Below are 23820 nucleotides of genomic sequence, written 5' to 3'. Positions count from 1 at the left end.
GGTACCTCAGGTTAAGTACTTAATTCGTTCCGGAGGTCCGTTCTTAACCTGAAACTGTTCTTAACCTGAAACACCACTTTAGCTAATGGGGCCTCCTGCTGCCGCCGCCCCGCCGGAGCACGATTTTTGTTCTCATCCTGAAGCAAAGTTCTTAACCAGAGGTACTATTTCTGGGTTAGCGGAGTCTGTAACCTGAAGCGTATGTAACCCGAGGTACCACTGTACATAAAGTGTCAGGCACATAAGGTATCAGACCACTAGTAACTCCCCTTAGCTTGACACTGGGATTTTAGGAGGGCAATGAGAATTCTGGCTAGTTTTTGTGCAGATTTCTCCTGTTCAGGACTTCAAGCAGTAAGCCAGCCATGACCTCTTACAAACTACTGCATTCCATTTCCCCTCTCTCATTTTGTTTTCCCCTCAACAGAGCATGCAGTCCCCATTGGGCTGTTCTCCCCACATGAGATTTATTGTACTTTGATGAACCTGGGGGTTCCCAGTCAGAGTTCCCCTAACCTTGCTGATACCACCCTCTTGAGTGTTGATGCTTTTGGATATAGAAGGATTGACACTCAATAAATAAATAATTTGCTATTAGGATGCCTATTATTTTTCATCATTTTTGTTGTTGGGGGTGGAAATGCTTACATTTCCTTAAAAGCAAGCAACATAGTAGTAGTAGTAATCTAATACTGTTTCCTGTGTGACTTCAATATAGCTGCCCTGAGTCCTGTCAGGGAAAAATGTGGGCTATAAATAAATAAAGAAGAAATAATAATACTAATAACTATAGCTACCTCTGACCTTGTTTCATATATTAGGTTGTATAATCAATAGAGGTGTTTCTGAAAAACATCCTTCACATTTTGGAGACAGCTAAATAAGCAGCCTCTCCATCCTAAGGTGTAACCTTCACAGGGCAAGGCATGTGAGTCATAATCTCTGTCTGGGCCTAGCCTACTTCATTTAATGCCCACCCAGAATATGGCAGGCAGTAGAGATGAGCAGGACTTGACAAACTGTAATAGTATGCTAAATATTAGGAAGAGAGATAGTGTGGTGCAGTGGCTAAAGTTTTGGCCTAGAACTTTTGGCGAAACCTACATTCAAACCTCTGGGCTTCTTTCGCTACCTCTCAACCTAACAAGCCTTATAGGCTTGTTCTCCTAGGATAAAATTGTGAAGCTTGTACTTTGCCCTGAGCAATTTGTGTGTGTCTTTTGTATATAGTTTTTTATCAAGTTTTCTGTTTTACAATTTAAAATGCTCATTTTACACCCTTAAGATTTCAATGACTTCCCTTCTTCTCTTTCCATGGTTCATTTCACATATCATAAATCCCTGCATATTTTACAAAAACTATACCATTCAGTGTTCAGTTGTTGCTTCCATCAAAACTTGTTTACACTGTTGAATTTACCTTAATGCTGCCAGTGTTTTCAGAACAATTATTTCCCATATATTCAATAAATGTTTTCCAGTCTTCTCTGAATGTATGTTCTTCTTGTTCTCTTTTTCTATACAGTCATACCTCATGTTACGTCCGCTTCATGTTATGTTCTTTCAGGTTACATCCCGCAGCGACCCGGAAGTACCAGAAAGGCTCGCGTATGCGCAGAAGTGCAAAATGATGTCACGCGCATGTGAAGAAGCGGCAAATCGCAACCCACACATACACAGACACGCCGCTGCAGGTTGCACTCTTTTCATGTTGCGAACGGGCCTCTGGAACGGATCCCGTTCACAACCAGAGATACCACTGTATGTTAAGTCTGCGAGTTGTGCATATTCTGTCAACTTAAGTTGCCATTCTTCTTTGGTTGGGACCTCGCTCGTTTTCCTTTTTTGAGCTAGCAAAACATGAGCTGCAGTAGTAGCATACATAAAAAATGACACCTGGGAATTTCAGTCTGAATTATCCCCAACAGAAAGGACTCTGTTTTTTGGGGGAAAGTACTTTTGAACTTGTGAAGCTGGAGGTACCTTGTACATTGCCCTGAGCTCTTTGGAGAAAAAGCAGGATATAAATATTCTAACAAGCTGTCAGGGAACTGACATCGGAGCTAGAGGCGGAGGGAAGGCTCTCAAATGATGCTGGAGAAGGGCCCAGCAGGGAGAGAGGCAGCTCCGCAGATGGGGAAGCAAATCAGCGCAACACCAGGGATAAAGGGGGGCAGATGGGGGAATCGGCGAGAGGGCTCCAGGACTCTTCACCGGACACCAGCGGGGAGAGCACGGGTCCTCCGCTACCCACGCCCTCCCTGCGCAGAAGACTTCCGCGCAGGGAGAGTAGGAGGAGACTGGGTGTCAAACAACTTTTATGTTGGAAAAGGTTTAAGAAACGCCCACTGACGGATTCTGCTAGCGACTGAGGCAGCCACAAAGTGAAGGGCTGTCCAGACAGAAAGGTTTAACCAGGCAACATAGCCAGGAGAGGCGGCAACTTACGCACGAGCAACCCATACACATTACACAAGCTCAGCCCAAAATCACGGAACATATGCTGGCTGACATCCATGCTGTCAGGGGCTGGCTAGATGAGGAGGAAAGAGGGAAGTCTGTTGACCAAGAGTCCCCCGGTGAAAGTGCAGCGGTAGAGGGTTTGGATCCTGGTGGTGGGAAACCAGCCACATCCCAGAAGAGGGGAAGAGCTGGGAAATACTGGAGACTTGAAGGATGGTGAAGAGGAGGAAACAGGCAGGTGCCCCAGCACAGGGCAGGGACAGGAGTTAGACTTGGCAGTCCTCCCACAGAGCTACTTTGACATCTTCTCTGCACTGGCGGAGGAAGGGGGTGGGTGCGGCCTGCCCTGGGTGTCATCCCTGAGGGGGGTGACATCACTGCACTGCCCCCCTGGGACAATCGCCACGGGCACCGCCGCCCCTGTGTTCACCAAGCTACCCCCATGGGATACTTGCCATGCACAGCGCCCTCCAGGTGCCAGAGCAGCTAGCTCTGCCTCTGCTTCTCTGCTGACAGCCTGCAAGCCCCCTCCTCACTCCCAGAATGAGGCATTTATTGCATGTTGCTGAGTGGAGAGCCAGGCAGACACAGAGAGGGTCCCTTGGAGCTCACCGCAGACAGAGCGAGGAGGGCCTGACACAGAAAGCTAGGCAGTGAAGGGGGAGCTACAAGTCAGTCCATGCAATTGCTTCACTAAGACAGGAGCAACCTTTAGAAGTCTCCGTGTGTTCTTTGTCCTGCTTTCCTTAACAAAAAAACTAACTGTAAGTTAACCAAGTGTTTCACTCTTGTTCTCTGATCTGAGAATGACCTGCTCTCCTTGTCGGCTGCCTTACACGCGCCAAAGGCCAGGATTTATTTCAGAGCAAGGTGGGGACAACCAGTTCTTCAGCAATGCACCCTCAAGTGATTATTACACTTCAGTTTTTGTGTCTCTTTGGTGCCACCATGTTATGTCAGGCAAAGGAAAATAGATTTGCCATGGGAAGTTGGCGAATACAGTGGTGCCTCGCAAGACGAAAAGAATCCGTTCTGAGAGTCTCTTTGTCTAGCGGTTTTTTCGTCTTGCAAAGCAAGCCCATTGACGGATTAGCGCTATTAGCGCTATTAGCGGCTTTTAGCGGCTTTTAGCGGCTTAGCGGATAAGCGGCTTATCGGCTTAGAAAAGGGGGGGAGGAAAAAAACCCACAGGAACTCGCAAGACATTTTCGTCTTGCGAAGCAAGCCCATAGGAGATTCATTTTGCGAAGCACCTCCAAAACGGAAAACTCTTTTGTCTAGCGAGTTTTCCGTCTTGCGAGGCATTCGTCTTGCGGGGCACCACTGTATTTCCAGACAGGTTGGCAGACATGCTGAACTTTTTCTCTTCCTTCTTCTTCTGATGATGACCAGTGTGGCAGTGTTCATTACACACAGAAAGTGGAAGCACCTATGCACAAACATGGGAGGGCTTTGAGATTTGGGGTGGGAGATCGGTGGAGAAATTTATGCAGGTCAGACTTGAATTCTCATCAGCCCCAACCAACATGGTAATTGGTGAGGGATGATGGGAGTTATTGGCCTACAACTTGGAGAGCCGCAGGCTCCCTGTCCCTGGTTTGAAGAGACAAATGGTAGTGATGTGTGACTTACCAAAACATATTGTCTGTCTCTGTGGGTTTACATTGGCCTCACCCTCCAAAATTATTGTTATTTTTTCCTTGCCCTTTGAGGCTTACCAAATCCATGTTGCTCCAGAGCCTGCATGTGTAGTGGATCTTTGATGTGACCTGGTTCCATGTCCTTATTGTCAAAGGGTTAGAGGCCGATAGTTTACAAGAAGCAAGCATTTTATTATTTTATTATTATTAATATTTATGACAAGTATATCCTGCCCTTCCTCCCAAAGGAGTGGGTGAGGTTGCAAAAAGGTATACCCTAGCAAGAGCATTTAGAAAGGGAGGCACACACTGAAAATAAAGGAACAAAGATGTAGGGGTGGCCAACTTGAATAAAATATGGGTGGGGGCAGGTAAGTGCCACCTCACATAATCAATCATGGAATACTGTGCACACACATCATTTGAATGGCCAGGGCAAAGACCTGGCCAGGGTGGTCATCTTATATACCTGCTGGGATTGACAAGGCATCTGAACCTCACCTGAATCTCATAACTCTCCTGGCAGGTGATTTGATCTGCAGCCACAGTGTGGAAATAAAGGGTTGCCCACCAGATACCAGGCACTCTACTATTCAAATTAGGCCCCAGTGTTTTTGTTACAATCCCATTCTCAATGAAGTAATCAATTTTAATCTAGAATTTAAATTCTCAAAACTTTCTTATATATTAATTTGAGCAAGTAAACTACTGCTCTCACTTCATTACAAACAGTATTTCTATCTGCAACACACTTGAGCAAACCTGCTCCTCTTCCTTTCACAGATATTTTGTTGCCATTTGCAACTGTAGCTGCCTCTAATTAGTTATCAGTTAACTCTTTGGGGAAATAATTAGCATCACATGTCATGTGCATGGAAGTTGCCGAACCAATTAACCAACTAGAAGGATTGCTGTTAATAGCACCAGTTTTCCTATAACTTGATATTGCTGGATAGTTCTGATGAACTGCAAAAACATTTTTAGTTTGCTTTCTGTTGCCCCCATGGAACTTTTCTTTATTAGTGCCACTTTGCTTTGTATGATTCCTTGCAAATGAAGGAAAACAACTTTTCTGCTTCTATATGTTGATAATATAATTTTGGTTACTGAGAACAAACAAGATTGGGCACAGGCCTGGCCAGGACATAGGCGTCCTGACTGTGACAAAGGTGACCTGTGTCCTTGCATGCTTGATTAACAGCTGTTGGGAACTTCAAGGTCCCTGCTCTCCCTTCTTATGGTCTTTGTACTGGACCTGGATACTCCAATAGAGAGCATTCCATGTCAAGAAGGAGGGCAAGTAGGCACTCTATCAAATGACAGGAGCTACACGGAGCAGGGCCTTTTCACTGGTGGTGCCCATTATATGCCTCGTTCTTCCCAGACCTCTTCTCTTTTGGCCTGTATTTTGGAGCTTTATAATTTAGGAAGACTTTGGAAGAACTGGTTGACAAGTCTTATCAGTCGCTGACGTATGAGCAGATTTTTTCCCCCCTTCTATTCTGAGCTTCTGGTGCACCAGGGTTTACACCAGCGCAATAGGGTTGGCCAGGATGCCAGAAGGGATACAATTTACGAGCTTTCTCTACTATCTGCACAGCAGGGGGTGTTCAGTCAACAGTGCAAAAGCTGAGCTGAAGCGTTTCCTGCTGGTTACCTGCTTTCAGCAATAGGGGTCGCTGTTGGGTAGTACCCAATTTGTTAGCTGTCAGATTCTAGAGCTCCCTGTTGGTGGCTCTTAGGTAATTCACAAAATACAGAGTACATTCATAAAACACAGTGTTCCTTTATAAAGCAGTAACATAAATCTCAATTGCTACATACTGGGTGTATATTTCAGCAGTTGATCGTACAGGTTTATGGCCATACTGTAGTGTAGTGCTTATGTGACTGTGAATAAAAGGTGGCTGGGCTCATTGTCTCGGGGTTTGGGGGGGTGAGAGGTGACAAAACTGATTTCCAATAAGTGCCTCCCCTTTATTTCCATAACAGGTCCTTGAGTCTGTACTCTGAATAGTGACACCAGGGACCTAGAAGGTGCAGGGCTTGTCAGTCCAACCCCTGCACAGTCTCATCAGGGCTGACCTTAAGGCAATTGAAGCAATTTGGCCAAATTGGGACCCATGGGCCGCTCCTAAGGGGCCCCTTGCCCCAGGGCAATCTAGATGAATTTTAATTATATCCATAAGATTTTGAAGACTTTGGCCGTGAACTGGGGCCCTACAAAAAAAAATTCAAGTTGCACCCCACTGCTTCAAATTGGCCCCACTGGCTAGCCCTGATAGTCTCATAGTTGCTGGGCCTGAGTTGTCCTGCCCTTGCATGAAGTCTGGGGTTTGCAATTTTGGGAGAGGGGAGACTGCGGCACTGGGGGGAGGGCAGGCTGACGAGGCCCCCTAGATCTAGAGGCCCAAGTTGTCCTGCCCTCACATGAAGTATTGGGTTTGCAATTTTGGTAGAGGGGATGTTGCCTGCTGGGGAATGGGCAGGCTGGCGAGGCCCCCTGGATTTAGAGGCTCGAGTTGCCCTGCCCTCGCATGAAGTCTTGGGTTTGCAATTTTGGGAGAGGAAGGACTGCCTGCTGGGGAGTGGGTGGGCTGGCAAGGCCCCCTAGATTTAGAAGCCCTAGGCTTCAGCCTACTTAGCCTATACATAAATCTAGTACTGGTTGTTATGCTTGAGGACTACTTTTGAAAAGCTGTAGCATGGTCTTTCAGCCTGTCTTATTTGTTTTAATTGCTATGTAAATGTGGTGGGTGGAGACGCTCCTTCAGGGGCTGATGGGTTGATCCCACATTACTGCCATCTAGAAGGGCATATAGAGCAACAAAAGCAGGAAGCCAGGGGGAACCCAGAACATTTGTGGTATGAAAAGTTACAGGAGTACAAGATACACTGATTGGCAATTGACCAGTATGCCCATTATTAAACATCTGCCGACACAAACAGGATTGAAAACAGGACCATGGGCAGCTGCCCCAATACCACTCTGATCAATATTTTATTAAGTTTTAACAATAAAAAAGTTCAGAAAAATACAAAGACAGAGAAAATACAAAGTTACAAAATACAAAAATACACACTTTAAACACGAAAAAAGAAAAAAAAGAAAAACACACATAAAAAACAACAACAAAAATTCCCTCTTTCTTAATTTCATCTTTAGTTAACTTATTTTCCTGACTTCCTCACGTCTCCCGTTCTTGTATCCCTTTTAATAATTAGTTCAGCAAATTCATGTCCTATTAGTTTATCTATTATTAATCCAATCTTACATTTTACCCTGTTGCTAGAGCCCCTGCAATTCATTTCAATGTCATCAGCATTCAAAAATTTTACAATATTTCTGCAGATAAGTTTTAAATTCCCTCCAATCTTGGTCTCGGATTCTGCCAGTCATTTCCGCCATCTCCATGTAGTCTATTAGTTGCATCTGCCATTCTTCCAAGGTGGGTAGGTCTTGTGTCTGCCCCAATACCACTCTGAGCACAAGTCAGGGTGAAAGTGCATTCCAAAGGACATATGAAGTGGCCCTTACTCTGTTTCTCTTATCCGTGGCTTCTTAATGGCAAGCTGTGTTTTCTTCCGGTTCAGCCAATCTACCAAAGAATAGGATGCTGTTGGTGAATTTGTGCAGTATAAAGAAAAGAAAAGGGTTGTCAGCCACAAACTGTGCATCTGCCCGGCTCGCTGGGTGCCTATCTCTGGGGCAATGCCGTGCTTCCCCTCCACCATCTTCATCCATCTCTAAGGCAACTCCATGCACAATCTCACTCACAGCCACCATTTCAGTTGTTGTAATTCCAGACAAATCGGCTTTTTCCGGATTGGACACATTATTCAGGCCCAGAGCTTCCAAGAATTTGAGGGCTGGGATGCTCTTCTCAAGTCTGGTCTTGGGGATGGCCACGTCTACCTCTTCCACCTTCAGGCAGGTTTCAGAGGTCCACTCTAATAACTTCTCATAGGTAAGTTCCTCTTCCAGCTACAGAGCAAAGGTTAAGTCAGTGAGATTACAAAAGGATATTACAGTTCATGAATGAGCTAGCAGACACCAAAACGTTACCTGTTGAAGAGAACTAGGGTTGTAATCTTTGGGCAGCAGTATGAACACACTCAGTTCATGATCTTTATAGGGGATCTCAAGCACTTGGAACTGGACCTGAGAGCTTTCAATTGTTCCTGTTTTATAGTGGCCTCTTCTATGCATCAGCTCCACAGTTTTGGTGTCTCTCTGTGAGAAATGGCAAACCTCAGTTAATAATATAGTGAGACTTTCCTGGTTAGCCAGAGGCCATAGCAGTGTTAAATTAGCAAGGAAACTGATGTTTACAAAGGCAAATATTTATTATGAGTTATTTCTTGCATACAAGGTTTCTTTCAATGTTAATTTTGTCAGCTGAGGTCTTGCTAAGAACTGTCTCCACTTGAAATGAGGGAAGAGCCAGAGGGGGAATGTGCTACAATCTCAGGGCAAATATTATTAGTATTATTATTATTATAAATATTCCTCTTCATCTTAAGCTCAATGAGATAATGAGATAATGACATATCCTAGTAAAAATATTAAGGGTTTTCAGGTGGGGAGGGACTCGCTAAATGTGGAACATGGGAAGAAAATCATTGCCGTGTGTCAGGGAACTGCCATCAGTGCCGGAGGGAGAGAGCAAAAGCCAGAGGGATTCCAGAGAGCGTCCAGGGATCGGGAGAAGCAGCCCATTTTCTGGGGAAGAGAATCAGCGTAGCACCAGTGAAGAAGGGGGGCAGGTGGGGGAAGTGGCGAGGCGGTCCCATGACTCCTTGCCTGGGACCAGCGGGGAGAGTAGGGGTCCTCCGCTGCCCACGCCCTCCTTGCGCAGAAGGCTTTCGCACAGAGAGAGTAGGAGGAGACTAGGCGTCAAAGAGCTTCTTTGCTGGAAGAAGTTTAAGAAACGTCCACTGACGGATTCTGCCAGCGACTGAGTCAGCCACAGGTGAGTGGCTGTCCGGACAGAAAAGGTTCACTTAGGTGTTTGCAGCCAGGTGTTTGCACCCAGCCGGGGAGATAAGCACCGGCTTACGCACGAGCAACTCCTAGAACCATTACACCGTGCACTAAACTGAGTATGCCAGCTTTCAACATATTTAAAGCAAAGTAATTTTACAGTTGTCAAAAGAGATATTCCTTGTTTGGGGGCCTGGAGCCTTGTAGTAAATCATACAAACTAAATAAATAAATAGTAACATCTTTGTACATGGTGCTTTGCAAGGAGCAGATTTAGCAAGTTGCTACAATCTATAAATAAGGGCTTACAGTCTAAAAATATACATAGAAACTACTGATGAAATGGGGAATAACAAAGAAAGAATATGCAATTATTTTAATGACAAATACTCTAGCTTAGTAACAGTAGGTCAGCTTTCCCCAAGCTGATGCCCTCTAGATGTTGATAGACTCTCCAGGATACCAGGTATGGTTTCTCCCAGCCCTACCTAGAGATGCCAGGAATTGAACTTGGAACCATAAGCAGATGCTCTACTTATAGACTGCAGCAGTAAAGTCACCAGTGTGTTTAGTGCCTATTATTTCTCCAGGCTGATTCCATACCCTCCGGCTTTCCTCGGATAAAAAATAGAAACATCAGTGTATCCCCCTGTCCTGCACCCCCTATATTCTCACACTGCCAATGGAATAGGGGAAAGGGAGGGGCTGGCTGAGCTGCCCCAATGGCTGCTACCAAGAGGAGCATGTAACAATAAAAGGTAAAGGTAAAGGGACCCCTGACCATTAGGTCCAGTCGTGACCGACTCTGGGGTTGCGGTGCTCATCTTGCTTTATTGGCCAAGGGAGCCGGTGTACAGCTTCCGGGTCATGTGGCCAGCATGACTAAGCCGCTTCTGGTGAACCAGAGCAGCGCATGGAAACGCGTTTACCTTCCCGCCGGAGCGGTACCTATTTATCTACTTGCATTTTGACGTGCTTTCGAACTGCTAGGTTGGCGGCAGCAGGGACTGAGCAATGGGAGCTCACCCTGTTGCGGGGATTCAAACCGCCAACCTTCTGATTGGCGAGGCCTAGGCTCTGTGGTTTACCCCACAGAGCCACCTGCGTCCCTATGTAACAATACCGTACTGGCAAATGTCTTGGTAATATGCGAGAGCTTTAGATGATAAAACTGCAAGGCTTCCATCAGCCCGCCTTGGACGTCGGAGGAGGCACCCTCGATGGATATTTACAAGGCGGCAGCAATGCAGTCTCTATGGTTGGCAGCTATTACCTCCGAAGGGCTCTGTGTGCCTGTTGGCGCCCCTCTCCTCCCCTCCCCATGGATCCCTCAGTGCCACCACGAAGGGCGGGGCCTCCTCCTCCTCCCCGTGTCACCACCCTTTCCTGCTCCCTTTCCCTGCTTACAAAATTCAGGACTCTGCGTGACCTAGTGAGAAATCCAGCACCTTTGGGGCAGTTGGAGGCTATGTATTCAAACGTCAATGCTCCCTTCCTCAGAATCTGCCCCATTATGCCGATTGCCTTTATCAGATAGCAGGAGCATAACACATAGCTGAAATACATGCATTGGAACTACCTCGTTCAAGTAAAAGGAGCTTTGTTTGGTGAGCTCCTTGTCAAACTGGACTTCCCATTGTCCTTTGAAGTAGAGGGCATTCACCAGAAGCAGATCAATCAGGCATGTTATCTCGTCATTGAACTCCGGCAGCAGGTCCTGGATTTTGCCTTAATAAGGAACAGGTAGAAATGGTTTGCTTTACCATATTAAGTTTTGCCTGCAATCTATCCATTGAGCATACCATAAGCCAGGCATAGACAAACTCCGGCCCTCCAGATGTTTGAGACTACAATTCCCATCATCCCTAGCTAACAGGACCAGTGGTCAGGGATGATGGGAATTGTAATCCCAAACATCTGGAGGACCAGAGTTTGCCTATGCCTGCCATAAGCTTTGTGTCTCAGGGCTCCCCCCTGCACTACAGTAGTAAGGCCTCATCTGCACTGTTTAATGCAGTACCGTAGCACTTTAAACAGCCATGGTTCCCCACAGCGGAGGAGGAGGAGGAGTTTGGATTTGATATCCTGCTTTATCACTACCCGAACGAGTCTCAAAGCAGCTAACATTCTCCTTTCCCTTCCTCCCCCACAACAAACACTCTGTGAGGCGAGTGGGGCTGAGAGACTTCAAAGAAGTGTGACTGGCCCAAGGTCACCCAGCAGCTGCATGTGGAGGAGCAGAGATGCGAACCCAGTTCCCCAGATTACGAGTCTACCACTCTTAACCACTACACCACACTGGCTCTCACAGCGAACCTGTGCTAGTTTGTTAAGAGGCCCTTGTTACACACTAACATTCTGCTGATTAAAATTGGGATGCACCTCCTTTGATGCCATGCTCCTGTGCAAGATTAATAATAATAATAATAATAATAGTTTATTATTCATTATTTATACAATGCCCATCTGGCTGAGTTTCCCCAGCTACTCTGGGCAGCTCCCAACAGACTATCAAAAACACGATAAAACATCAAACATTAAAAACTTCCCTAAACAGGGCTGCCTTCAGATGTCTTCTAAAAGTCAGGTAGTTGTTTATTTCCTTGACATCTGATGGGAGGGTGTTCCACAGGGTGGGCTTCCTCACTTCTCACAGTGAGGAAACCACCAGAAGGCCCTCGGAGCTGGACCTCAGTGTCTGGGCCGGATGATGGGGGTGGAGACGCTCCTTCAGGTATACTAGACAAAGGCCGTTTAGGGCTTTAAAGGTCGGCACCAAAACTTTGAATTGTGCTTTGAAATGTACTGGGAGCCAGTGTAGGTCTTTCAAGACCGGTGTTATATTGTCTCACAAGAGTGCGGTGCTAAAACAGGGCATTCTGGCATCCAATCAGAAGCCAGGGTGGCTTCTGTGATTCCGGGATGTCCTGGGAAAATTGGGACGGTTGATGGGGTATGCTATTACCCTCACAGAGCTACAATTCCCAGAGTGGCTTAGCAGTCAACCCCTCTGCCCAAGGGACTCTGTTATGATACTGCACAGATAGGGCCTCACAAAGCAAATAAATTACTCGGATTTTCTCTTTCCACACTTCCAATGTGGTGCAGTGCTAAGAGCAGCCTCCTCCAACCTAGTGGTCTCTAGATGTTGTCAGACTACAACTCCCATCATCCCTGATCACTTGCCATGTTGATTAAGGCTGATGGATGTTTTGGTCCAACAGCATCTGGAGGGAACCACAATTTGTGGGAGAAAGTTTCAATTCATAGGACACTATGACTGCATGCACACCGCACATTCAAAGCATATTTCCTTCCAAAGTCTCCTGGAAACTTTGATTCCAAACACCCTTAACAAATTACAGTTTCCAGGATTCTTTGGCAGGTATGGTGTGCACACAACTAATATTTTTTTTTAAAAAAAAATTAAAGGTTCAAGTGACAGACAGATGACTTGCTCATACCATGTGTCCGGACTTCAACCCATAAGTTTATCAGTTTTCTGGCCTCTTCTGGAGTCTTGTGAAAGTCAACACTGTCTACCTCCGTCAGATACTGCTTCAATGCACAGAACAGGAATTGCTGTATAAGATGAAAGAGGCTTTTGAAGTAATATATCAAAGTCTTGACATAGCCAGGAGGTCTCCTTATAGATTGAGTTTCAAGATGGAGATTGCAGATTCTTTCCCAATGGGTTAGAGTTAGGGATAAGCGTAAATCCATGAAAACAGCAACAAACAGGAAATTACATCATAATGTATATGGTAAAAAGGCAGGTACATGTAGAACTCAAGCAGACCAAAGTCTCACAGACAACGTCAACAGTGCAATTCTATATGCATGTTTACCAGCAAGGAGGTCAGCCTAGACTAGAAAGGGTCCACAGGGTGATTAAGCTGAATAACTGCAGGGAATTGTGGCATATATAAGTTAAATTTGTGACATTCCCTTTCCACTGAGATGCATCTGGTGCCTTCCTTATATGTTTTTGTCCTATGCTGAAGACACACCTCCTTACCTACATATTTTAGGACTCACCTTTATCTCTCGATTGTAATCTGTTTAAGCTGCTTTGTATTTTTGTATTTGTAACCTGCCATGGAATCTCAAGGTGAACGACAGGTAAGAAATAATAACAAGAATAAGAATAAGAATGTGTGGCTCCGACATTTCCCTCTCAGCAGAGACCTATCATGATACCATTTGACAATGGCTATTAATCAAGAAAACTCTATTTAATTGGAATAGCTGAATTCTTCCACTAATGGTGCTTTTCATGCTGGTATGGGAACAGCTGTAGCCACATCTTTTGGGACTACAACTCCCATCATCCCTAGCCAACAGGACCAGTGGTCAGGAATGGTGGGAATTGTAGTCCCAAAACATCTGGAGAGCTGAGTTTGGGAGTGCCTGGCTTAGAAAGACGGTATTACCTCATGCGAACTGGCCCAGGCTTAGATCTTCAGGGGAGGACCTTCTCTCGGTTCTGCCACCTTCCAAGGCATGCTTGGTGAGGACATAGGAGAAGGCCTTCTCAGTGGCTGCTCCCAGACTCTGTAACTCCCTCCCTGGAGAAGCTAGACTAGCTCCCTCATTGCTATCCTTCTTCAGGCTGGTGATGACCTTCTTTTTCCAACAGGCTTTTGGGAAAGGGCTGGTGCAGTGCTGTTTTCATTGTAATTATTTGTATATTTTAAACAGGTTTTTTATATATGTATATAGTTTTAATTTTATCAATGCTCTATCAAAAAGACAGATAATAGTGAAAGTCTGTCTTGCACCTTAGCATTCCTAAAGAGTGTGTTGGTCAACTGAAGTTTGGAAAATGTTATAAAATTTGGGGAATTGTGAGAAGGTATCTGGGTTGGGTAGGGCCATCAGAGCTTATCGTGCCACCGCCTTGAATGGCTTAAAAAAATAATTTGACAAATTCATGGAGGATAAGGCGGTAGGATGGCCATGTCTTATCTCCACTGTTGGTGGCAGCATGCCTTTGAATGCCAGTGACTGGGAACCACAAGTGAAGAAAATGCTGTTGCACTCTGGTCCTGCTTATGGACTTCCCATATGCATACATTTGGCCACTGTGAGAACAAGATACTGGACTAGAGAGAGCCTGGGAGAGCTCAGTTGGTTAGAGCGTGGTGCTGATAACGCCAAGGTTGCAGGTTTGATCCCTGTATGGGACAGCTGCATTGCAGGGAGTTGGACTAGATGAGTCTCTTCCAACTCTACAATTCTATGGTTCTAGATGGGCCTTTGGCCAGATCCAGCAGAGCTTTCTCTGTGCACCATATACCACTATGCAAGAAACAACAAGGTATCAAAGAGAAACCTACCTGGACAAAAGCAATAGACTTGTCTCCGTAGAGTTGATTGGCAAAGCTCAGCTCATAGTTTCTGCTCGGTTTGTCAAGCTGAGCAAGGATTTTGTGGAACTCCTTATGGCTGCCTTCGGGCATCTCACATTCATAATCAGAAGCATCCTAAAAACACAGCAAGAAACGGTGAAACACGTCTTATTCTAGTGCTTTAAAAAATGTCCAAAATATTATCCCCTAAGAGTACCTGAACCAGGGAGAAACAGGTTAAAATCCCCACTCCACCACAAAGCTCACTGGGTGGCTTTTGGCCTGTCGCTGTCTCTCCACCTAACCTGCCTCACAGTGTTGGGGTGAGGATAAAATGGAGGAAAGACCATTTTCCTCATTACAGATAGGTAGCCATGTTGGTCTGCCATAGTAAAAATAAAAAAATTCCTTCCAGTAGCACCTTAAAGACCAACTAAGTTAGTTCTTGGTATGAGCTTTCGTGTGCATGCACACTTCTTCAGATACCCTTAAAGACCAACTAAGTTAGTTCTTGGTATGAGCTTTTGTGTGCATGCACACTTCTTCAGATAGAAGAAGTGTGCATGCACACGAAAGCTCATACCAAGAACTAACTTAGTTGGTCTTTAAGGTGCTACTGGAAGGAATTTTTTCATTTTCCTCATATAAGCCATAACGAATAAATAATGATGCTCAGCTTAGAAGGACAGTTGTGCCAGGTAGCAAGATTTATGGCCCATTCCAGTGTCTTCATTTTCTGCTCAATTTCATTTAATTCCACATTAGCAATGTGCTTCCGCAAAGTCTTCAGCAATAAAACCCTGCCTGCTTTCTGGATGCACGCTCATCTGTTTAACACATCCATCCCTCAGCCACAAAGCAGTCCTGTCCAGTCTGTGAGGTGTTGTTACAGCCAGTGCTATTTTTCTAGAAAAAGAGGTGCCAGAGCTGACCATGAACTTCTCCCTTGTTGTCCTAGAATGGCAATGGCACCCACCTGAGAGAAGAAGAAGAAGAAGAGTTTGGATTTGATATCCCACCTTTCACTCCCTTTAAGGAGTCTCAAAGCGGCTAACATTCTCCTTTCCCTTCCTCCCCCACAACAAACACTCTGTGAGGTGAGTGGGGCTGAGAGACTTCAAAGAAGTGTGACTGGCCCAAGGTCACCCAGCAGCTGCATGTGGAGGAGCGGAGACGCGAACCCGGTTCCCCAGATTACGAGACTACCACTCTTAACCACTACACCACACTGGAGGTGCCAGAGTTGAGCTCCTCTGTGCTGGGGGAAAGGCTCTGGTTATAGGTCAACTCAAAGAGAAACCCTCCAACAACAGAATGGAGCCCCCCCCCCCTCATTTCTCAAGCACCTTTTGTGTTTGGAACAGAAGCATACCCTATGAGGGCGAGGTGCAGATTCAAGTTCAGGAGAAGGTGTTGCCATGCCACAAGGGTGTGGAGCTGGGCCCTGTGTTTTCTGCCTACTGTCCACTGTCCCACAGCTTTTGGCAGTTTCAGGACATCCTCTTCCAGGTTCTTCCTCTCTTTCCAAATGAAGTATCTAATGCAGAATTTTGGTTTGCAGTCATAAATAATATTGTGGTAGATGGTACATTTCATTGTGCAACGGTGCTCAGCAACCCATGCACATTAAGATGGCTTCCCCTTTTACATGGTTTAGATGTACAGTGGTACCTCGGGTTACATATGCTTCAGGTTACATATGCTTTAGGTTACAGACTCCGCAAACCCAGAAATAGTACCTCAGGTTAAGAACTCTGCTTCAGGATGAGAACAGAAATTGTGCTCTGGTGGTGCAGCGGCAACAGGAGGCCCCATAGGCTAAAGTGGTGCTTCAGGTTAAGAACAGTTTCAGGTTAAGAACGGACCTCCGGAACGAATTAAGTACTTAACCCGAGGTACCACTGTATATAAATATAAAATAAATTTTGCTTTCTTTTTCTAAATTTGCAATCTACGCTTTCTAAATCTGCAATCTACTTTTGTCTTCTCTGCCCAAAGCAATGACAAACCTAGACAGCATCTTAAAAAGCAGAGACATCACCTTGCCAACAAAGGTCCATATAGTTAAAGCTATGGTTTTCCCAGTAGTGATGTATGGAAGTGAGAGCTGGACCATAAAGAAGTGCTTTTGAATTATGGTGCTGGAGGACTTTTGAGAGTCCCATGGACTGCAAGAAGATCAAACGTATCCATTCTTAAGGAAATCAGCCCTGAGTGCTCACTGGAAGGACAGATCCTGAAGCTGAGACTCCAATACTTTGGCCACCTCATGAGAAGAGAAGACTCCCTGGTGTTGGGAAAGATGGAGGGCACAAGAAGAAGTGGACAACAAAGGACGAGATGGTTGGACAGTGTTCACGAAGCTACAAACATGAGTCTGACCAAACTGTGGGAGGCAGTGGAAGACAGGAGTGCCTGGCGTGCTCTGGTCCATGGGGTCACGAAGAGTCGGACACGACTAAACGACTAAACAACAACAACAAAAGAACAGACTGAAGAGGAAACCAAGGACAGGAAACATACCTCTTCCTCTTAGGCATAACTCATGCAGATTTTGGAGTTGTGCTGAAACTGGTTCCCACATTTTCCCACATTTTCCAATTTACATGAGAATGAGTTGAATGGGTGCCACATACTGGAAGCATGATGCACATCCCAAATATACATAAACATGAAGTGCAGACATGCCTTAGGAAGCAGCATGGGCACTTAGGCTATGCCAACTCTTCTCACCTTGGTGTCCTTCAGATGTTGTTGGACTACAGCTCCCATTATTCCTGATCATTGGTCATGTTGGCTGGGGCTGCTGGGAGTTGGAGTCCAACAAGAGGCTCAAATATTGTCTTTAAGACGAAATTTTAGATTCCTGTTAATTGTATTACTTTAAATGTGTTCTTTATATTTGACCGTCTTCTGTTATGCCGTGTTCTATTATGCCTTTTTCTGGTTTGTCTTATTTGACGTCTTAATGTGTTGCCAACCTCTTTGAGATTATTTCTTAGAAATATAATGCTGAAGGAATGGGTTTCCCAAATCTAAAATCTGACTGTGCGGTCAGTCTGAAACGGGCCCCAAAATCCCCATTTTTCTTTCTCTATTAGCTAAAATGCATTAACTTGAGCACTTGAGCCAATGTATAACAAGAACCCAGCTGTATAAATAAAGCCCTCTCCTTTATCAGTACGTGACGCTTAATGAACGTGACCTTGTCAGTTCTGAAGTGGAGACGGAACGACAGAGCTGGGGCTTATCTTATCCTGTAGGATGTAAATATCCTGACACACTGACGCACAGACTCTGCAAGACAGGGTCTGTCAGTCCCCACGGCCAGAGATAGAGATGGCGTCAAGGGAAACACCTATAGCTGGGTGACCCTCTTAACCCCAAGATAAGAATAAAGGAACAGGAACATCTGTTTATGGTCATGGATGTCAACTTACGTACAGGAACATCTGTGTATGTTCGTGGATGTCAACTTACGTGTATGAACGTACGAGGCTGGATTCCTGGGGAAGGGGGGAGAGGGTGCCTGGAGGATATATATACTGTGTGAAATTTCTCTTTCTGCGCACTTGCTGTGAACTGACCACGCAAGTGCCTTCTGCTATCCGGAGAGCAGAATAAACTCTTTCTCTGAACCAAACCTCGGTGTCATTTGACTTCCTTCCTCCCGTCCGGAAGCAACGCAGACCCCACCAATCAGTAAAGTCTAAAAAAGGCTACAATGCAGTGTAGAAATAAAATGAATTACTGCCAGCCTGGTTACCAGCAGCTCTCCAGAATCCCAAACGGAATTCACTCCAAGACCTACCTGGAGGTGCCAGAGAGTCAAACTGGGACCTTCTGCATGCAAAGCAGATGTCCTTCTGCATGCGAAGCAGATCTATGGCCCTTCCCTAATGGATATGACATTCATGTGTTTAAAGTTTCTCTGGATCAGAGCTAGAAGCGGAAAGAACGGTGATTTATTTCCACTAAAGGCTTCTATCTGCAGCAAATGCCCACCATTTCTCAGCTTTGCAAACATAAATTAAAGCAGCGCCTTTGAATTGAAATTGAAATTGAAGTTTGCCCTTTGAATTTGGCTTCAAAAGACTGGGATGGTGTATTATCTCATACCTACCTTTTGCAGTTCAGCAGCTGTATGGCCCCTGGCCCCAGAAAGGAGGACTTTCAAGGCGACTGCCAAATTTACAGGGGAGAACATGATGCTTTCACAGTGTTCATCCTTGCTCAACTTCAGGAAAAAGTCAAGGGCAGCTTTTGCATTTGCTTCTGTGTGAGGAGAGGCCATTACAAAATCTAAAAGCAAGGACAGAGCACTGCAATTTTCAGAAATTATCAGGCATCTGGTTGGCCACAGTGAGAACAGCATGCTGGACTAGATAGGCTACTAGCCTATGGGTAAGCAAACTAAGGCCCGGGGGCCGGATCTGGCCCAATCGCCAGGCTCTGACCTGGTGGAATGCTCTGTCCCACGAGACTAGGGCCCTGCAGGACTTGATCTCCTTCCGTAGAGCCCGTAAGACAGAACTATTCCACCTGGCCTTCAATTTAAATTAGCCTGATCCTCTATTCCCTTTTCCCTTTCCTCTTCTATGAAGAAACCCTTTCTGCGACCCCACATTTAAATTCTTCCCTGGTCTCCTTGCTGGCCCTTGTAGGACCAACTTGGCCAGTTAGCCCTGGTGATCATTCAATGTCTACTGACTGGGGTTTCTTTTCCCAAAAATGACCCCTGAATTTTTGAATTTTATTGATATTGATGCTGCATTTTATGTTGTATGCTATGCTGTTTTATGCTGTTTTTTAAGTCGCATTTTAATCAATGTTTTATGTTTGCTGTTAGCCGCCCTGAGCACAGTTTTTAAACCGGGAAGGGCGGGGTATAAATAACAATTTATTATTTATTATTATTAAATCTGGACCGCAGACGGTCCAGGAATCGGCGTGTTTTTACATGAGTACAATGTGTCCTTTTATTTAAAATGCATCTCTGGGTTATTTGTGGGGCATAGGAATTCGTTCATCCCCCCCCCAAAAAAAAATATAGTCCAGCCCCCCACAAGGTCTGAGGGACAGTGGACCAACCCCCTGCTGGAAAAGTTTGCTGACCCCTGCACTAGCCTAATCCAGGAGACGCCTTGTCTAAGGCGACTCGTAGCTGCTCTGTATAGAAAGAAACATGGCCAGTTATAAGCTTTTAAATATCTTTTAATGTAACATATAGCCAAGGTGTGGATTTGCATCTAGGTGCCTCTGGTGTGAGCACAACTCTCTGCAGTGCATTAGCTTTCAAGGGAGGATTTCACATGAGACTGTTTAGCATCATAGCATCACCTACAGGCAGCAAGTAGAAGAACTCCCCCTTTCAGCCATACAGGGGAACTTGCTTATATTCTTCTGCTCAATCGCCACTTTTAGCAATGTCTGCCTCACCCCACCCCTGTTTCATGCCACCTCTGTCTGCAAACCAAAGCCCTGGGCACCTCCACCTTTGGAAGATAAGTGATTAGAGAGAAGGTCTTTGGAGCCCTGGTTGTTAAATTCCCTTCTTAGACATACTGGGTTGCATCCAGATGGAGACTGCAATCCCAATCCCACTTACCTGGGAGTAAATCCCATTAAATTCAGTAGGACTGACTTTTGAGTACACATAGTTAGGGCTGCATTCTATGTCATAACTAACTTGTTCCGTTGATTTCAGTGGGTTATAAAGTGTGATCAACTTAGGCTAGCTCCAACATGTTATGCCTGGTACCATCATTGTTACTGATTAGATGTTTAGATGCTAGATTAATTTAGGCACTAGATATGATAGCCATCTTCAAATATCTCAAGAGCTGTCACATGGAAGAGGGAACAAGCTTGTTTTCTCCTGCTCTGGAGGGTAGGACTCGAACTAATGGCTTCAAGTTACAAGAAAGGAGATTCTGAATAAACATACGGAAAAACTTTGTGACAATAAGAGCTGTTGAATAGTGGAACAGTCTCCCTCGGGAGGTTGTGGACTCCCCTTCCTTGGAGGCTTTATGCAGAGGTTGGATGGCCATCTGTCATGGATGCTTTAGCTGAGATTCCTGCACTGGAGAGGGCTGGACTAAATTCTCCATGGGGTCCCTTCCAACTATGTGATTCTGTGATTAACTCAATTACCTTCTCTCAAATTTTTAATGGCAACTAGGGACTTTTTGTAGGGACGTGGGTGGCGCTGTGGGTTAAACCACAGAGCCTAGGACTTGCTGATCAGAAGGTCAGCGGTTCAAATCCCCGAGACAGGGTGAGCTCCCGTTGCTTGGTCCCAGCTCCTGCCCACGTAGCAGTTTGAAAGCACATCAAAGTGTAAATAGATAACAAGGTACCACTCCGGCGGGAAGGTAAACAGCGTTTCCGTGCGCTGCTCTGGTTCGCCAGAAGTGGCTTAGTCATGCTGGCCACATGACCCAGAAGCTGTACGCCGGCTCTCTTGGCCAATAAAGCAAGATGAGTGCCGCAACCCCAGAGTCGGTCACGACTGGACCTAATGGTCAGGGGTCTCTTTACCTCTAGGGACTTTTTGGCTGAGATCATCGCATCTGTATGTCTGTGCTCTGTGTGTGCGCGTTTAGTTTCTTGCCAATTCTTGATTTGTATTATTGTTAGTGTTAGTATCTGAGATGTTTTCAGTTGAATAAGTTGCTTTGAGGGGGTTTTGTTATGGAAAGGAGGGGTGCAAATGTATAAACAAAACTGTCCGGTAAGTAAAATCACTCTAACTCCACAAAGGTTGCTTAGATTGGCTAAACTGGCAGATCTACTAACAAGCCTACAACGGAAACTAAATTATACAAATTTCCATCAACAAAAGCAAGGGTGAGTTCAGCTTTGAAAAATAAGACATTTCTTTACCTGGTCTTCCAGGGTGCATTTAAGAGCTGCTTGACAGAGAGTTGGTTGTTGCTCACTGGAGAATATATCTATATATAGGCCTTTTCCACACCTACTTTATTTTGATTTGCATTTGTTAGGAACTGATGACTAAATATAATTTGCCTAATGAAGCCAAAAGTGGTGGCCTCAAACTGAGCATTTTTCTGTAATCAAGGAAAACCTTCACTTGGAATATCCTATGAACAACAGAATGGTACACTCTAATCCTAAACAGCCTGAACCTAAACACATTTACAAAGAAGTGCCCTATTCCATTTTGCAAAGCGCCCTCTTCATTATAAGATCAGCCTGGGCAGAGGGAGGGAATCTAGTACGAACTGGGAAGAGGCGGCATGAGCTTTGGGTCCCATAGAATGACATTATGGTACTCCAATCCCTGTTCCAACTTCAGGGGGATTATCAGGAAACATAAATTTTGTTTTGTTTTGTTTTGTTTTGCTTAACTCCCTATTATATATAATTTTTATTTTCTGTTTTACAATTTAAAATATTCATTTTACATCCATAAGATATCAATTACTTCCCTTCTTCTCTTTCCATGGTTCATTTTACATATCATAAATCTCTACATATAAAACTATACCATTCAGTATTCCATTTTTACTGTACATCCATCAAAAAGTGTTTACACTGTTGAATTTGTCTTAATGCTGGCAGTGTTTTCAGCTGTATACAGTTCTTTCCCATACTGTATACGTATTCAATAAACGTTTTCCAATATTCTTTAAATGTATGTTCTTCTTGTTCTCGTATTCTATATGTTAAGTCTGTGAGTTGTGCATATTCTGTCAACTTAAGTTGCCATTCTTCTTTAGTTGGGACCTCGCTCGTTTTCCATTTTTGGGCTAACAAAACACAAACCGCAGTGGTAGCATACATAAATAACCTTTTTTGACACCTGGGAATTTCAGTCTGAATTATCCCCAACAGAAACTCTGGGGGGGGGGGTTGGGGGGGAGTACTTTTAAACATTTTTTTCAATTCATTATGGATCATTTCCCAATACTCTTACCCTTTTACAAGTCCACCACATATGAAAGAGGAAACATAAGTTTTAATATTGTGTCCTTCAAGGCATAGGTTTCAATCCAAAAATGTGACAATAAATTGAGCCACCCTCCTATACCAACTGCATCCCCAAATTTGCTTCTTCCTTGCAAAAAAGTAGGGGTCCAAGGATGAGAGTAAATGTAAATTCTAAAGACCCCTTTGAGGGTCAGCTAATTCCACCAGAGATCGAAATTACGCATCATCATTCCCCCCCCCTTGCCCACTTGCTAAAAGAATACAAGGACTAGGTGACTGACTCATTTGTAAGAGTCATGGTTCAAAGTGAAGCATCACAGCAATCAACCTTAGAAGCCCTCAGGCATGGGTGTTCTACCTGTGTAATTAATAGGCTATTATTAAGGTTAACCATTAAGGTTAACAAGGAAATGCTGCAAGGAAAACATGGGATTCACAAACCCATCTTTCCTTTGTGGCATTAATTTGGGAGTTATCTAGGGCACTTGCAGCCTCGTGGCAGGTCAGTTTTCTCCTGCAATTTTTCACTAGATGATATTTAAGAAGATCCCCTCCCCTAGCAATGTTCCCAAAACAGAAAGGAGCCTAGCAGAAGAGAACTGGTAGGTACAAGCAGAGATGGGCACATCTGTCCATTTTTTGTTTCTCTTTTTTGTAATAATTTTCAATTTAATTTTCAAAAGATTAACACATTTACTTCAATACATAATAAATTTATATTTTCTCAACTTCCTGCCTCATTTTCCATGGCGTTTTAATTCTCCCCCATCTGCTGCACAATACCTTTTATTTCTTATACCAACACAGCAATTGTATTCTTTAATTCCTGATGTTGCTCATACTTCAAATCCTGCTCCGAGTTCATCCAACGATAATTATTTAGATAGTCTGAAAGGGGTTCCCATTCTTCCACAAAGCAGCTATCATTAGATTCTCTTATTTTGGCTGTTAACTGCCATTTCCGCATAGTCCATCACCTTACTTATCCATTCTTCTTTGGCAGGAACTTCTTCTTCCTTCCATTTTTGTGCGTAGAGAACCTTGCCATTTCTGGTTTCTCTCTGTGTCTCCTTTTCCCAGTTTCCAGTTTCCCACATTTCCACATCACTTTGGAAAAACATTTAGTCCTCATGGAAATTTATTGGCATTTTAGTGCAAATTTCTCCTACTGCTGTATACACGTATATATTTTGCCCAATATATACATTTTTGCAAAAACCATTCTCTCTAACATAATGCATTTTTATGCACACTTGGCACTATAAAATTAGGACAAGTGCAGTTTCAGAAGGATGACTGTTTTGGTGCACCTATTGTTTCAGAAAATGCTGTTTAGGTTGCTCCACCTTTAAATGTGAACTGAATTCCACATTTGAACTGGATTTATCCCCCATCTCTAGGTACAAGGGAGATTAAGCACCTCCTC

Source organism: Podarcis bocagei (assembly GCF_964188305.1).
Source record: "Podarcis bocagei genome assembly, chromosome: 8".
NCBI lineage: Eukaryota > Metazoa > Chordata > Lepidosauria > Squamata > Lacertidae > Podarcis > Podarcis bocagei.
The sequence above is the reverse complement of the archived record's forward strand: the minus strand, read 5'-3'. Positions refer to the sequence as shown.